Source organism: Aedes aegypti, chromosome 2, assembly GCF_002204515.2.
Source record: "Aedes aegypti strain LVP_AGWG chromosome 2, AaegL5.0 Primary Assembly, whole genome shotgun sequence".
NCBI classification, from domain to species: Eukaryota; Metazoa; Arthropoda; class Insecta; order Diptera; family Culicidae; genus Aedes; species Aedes aegypti.
In genome coordinates this window covers 333444239-333447083 of record NC_035108.1, presented here as the reverse complement: position 1 = coordinate 333447083, position 2845 = coordinate 333444239, and positions in this window count along the sequence as shown.

The following is a 2845-nucleotide window of genomic DNA, read 5'->3' as shown; positions in this document are numbered from 1 at the left end:
TCAATAGGACGCATATTGTGGCCGAATATGAGCTCAGTAAAAAAAAAATATTCCGTTTTGTATGGTGTGGGTCTCGCACTATCAAAGTTACCCGCATTATCAAAGTTACCCCGTTTTACGCTACATGTAAACTTCAAAACGTCAAAACCTTATAACAGTGAGAAAAATGTGCTTTTCTATGGAAAACAGGACATGCCTCGATATTTACCCATTTATCAATAGTTGAGTCATGAAAATCAATAGTTTTCATTATTGGAGTCCATTCGTAGAATGATTTCCAATCGATTGGTGCAAGAATCTCGAAAACCTATCCGGGCGTTAATATGTTATTAAAAGTCAAAATCTAACCACTTTTCGTGGCGCGGGCGAATTTCGATTTTCGAAATTGTACCCCAATGTGTTGCCGTAAGGCGTTATACAACGTCAAAAAACAAACGCGAACAACTACGAAACAAAAAAAAATGGCTGTGACGACCACCAAACAACAACATGCGAAAAGTGTTGCGAGATTTATTATCGCTTTGAAATTGAATGTGAAATAGCATCGATTTTGTGTAATATCACCAAACTAGCTCGGAATGATGTGGTTGCAGCTGTTTATGTGTAATATTGTCTGTGTTTCATATGTAAATTTGACACAAGATCAACGTACTGCTGATGAATGATGATGTCTATGTGATATCACACCGCAGTTGATGTTATTATGCATCTGAAATTTGTGATTACATTCATTTTTCGTTACGTCGGCATTATTGCATCGAGTCATATTACATTATTTTTTACTGTGTACAATTCAACTGAAAATACTATGACTATTTTCATCATATCTAAACAAGGATTTGTACAATTCAAGGTAAGTACAAACTTTCAAAAATTCCCTGTTCTTGATCTTCGTTATCCGATGCATACCTACTGACTTCGAAATTGTCAGATACGTCGTTGTTGTAAGGTTGTTGGTTCTACCAATCCATTAATAAACGGTTCATAATAGCGATATGAATATTACATTATGACAAGAGACTCTGTAGATCCTTCAATTTTGCAGACGACAGCGGTATCAGCTTGTTCTTTATGGGTTCGAGTTAGATTCCCCGGTCGATTTTCTTCTCAGAAGTGAGACTGATTTCTTTGTAGTCCTCTTCTCCAACATCGAACTTGAAACATATTTTTTTCAATATATTCTGCGCTGAAGGCAAATTCCATCACACTTGGAACTGAATGGTTCACCTGAGGTAGTGATTTTTGGTGTTTAGTACAGTTCTTCCTGGAGATGCTACGGAAATCTTTCTGCTGCATACTCACGACTCTTCGCTGAAACCATCTAGAGACGAGGTTGCATCTTTGCTGTGATCTGGAGGTTCTTCTGTTAAATCCGTGGTCTTGCATAAGAATATTATTCGATTGTTTGCGATGCTCTTCGACGGGCTCCCTTTCACAAAACTAAACGAATCCTTCACGGCTCGTTTGAAAACCTCTGCTGTAAAAGAACGTAGTAGCACAAAAAAAAACTTTGTTTTTCCAAATCATGCATCTGGTTGGTTCCTTGTATAAGTGCTGCTGATTTGGCGATACTGGAGTAGCAATCAAGGGCGGCCAATCAAGCTCAAGCTCTTCATAGGTTCAAGAAATGTAACGAAATCGATACTCAATGTCAATACTTATTAGCCGCCATGGTGGGCCCGAAAAAGAATGAAAACTGGAAAATAATAATATCCTAAATAACATTCCTGGTTTCATTTGAGCTGACAAACAACAAAGCCAAACATAATTATCGAAAATTAAGCTCCTCAATATCAAGCAATGAAACGTGAACTTCAGAATGTTCTCGAAAATTTTACACTAATTGCTACAATAAATCAACCTTCTAAAAACGTTCTAATCCGGATCAACTTTTCCGTCAAATAACAAATGATTTTCCTCTCGTCTGATCCATCAAAGCGTAGAATGTATCTCCTCATCCTTCAAGGCATCGTATTTCAATCTGCTCGAGCTGTCTTCTCATCGTATCTGTGGTAAATTTGACGTCACCGAATGTCAACCCAAGTTCACTTGACTCCAAAGCTCTGTCCCAGGTGGAAGCAAGATTTATAATCCTTGTCATAATTCTATTAATTCCGGCGTCATTGCGTCGCGCTGATGATGTTTATCCAAGCAAAAGACGGTAGAATGAGGGAAGGTAGGTAATTTGTTGAAATTGACAGTGCCGTTGTCGTTTGAAAGTGATAGTTTATCTCCCGTACATAAATAAACGTATCGCTTGGAGTGAAAATAAAACAACGAAAGTGTTTTTCATTTAAATTTCTACATTGCTATTCTGCGTGATTGGAGTTATTAGACTAGCTAATCTGCTCGAGAATGCTGCCTCTCATCTGTACTGTCATAAAACTGTCTGCTTTTAAGGGGATGTCATTGGTTTTAGAGAGTATAAAGTGCTATGAGGTACCAAGAGGAGGGAGGCCTTCCCATGTAGATTTAGGGTCCATAGCTACAAAGCAATGCGTATGGGTTCGATTCCCAGTTGGTTCAGGAACATAATGGAAATTTTATTGACTTCCCAGGGCATCAAGTATCATCGAGCCTGCCGTAAGTTAAACGAATGCTAAAATGACAACTTTGGCAAAGAAAGCTCTTAGTTAATAACTGTGGAAGTGCGCTTAGAACGAGGTTCCCGTAGATCCGTTTCAAGATACCTACTTTTCAGGCTATCTCTTTCGATGCCCACGCTTTGTGCCTGTAGAGAGCAACCGGAACTATCAATGTTTTATATCTGAACTGCTACGGCAAATAAAATGTAATATGTTGTTAACAAAACGTTAATAAAATCCTAAATTTGTTTTACCAAATT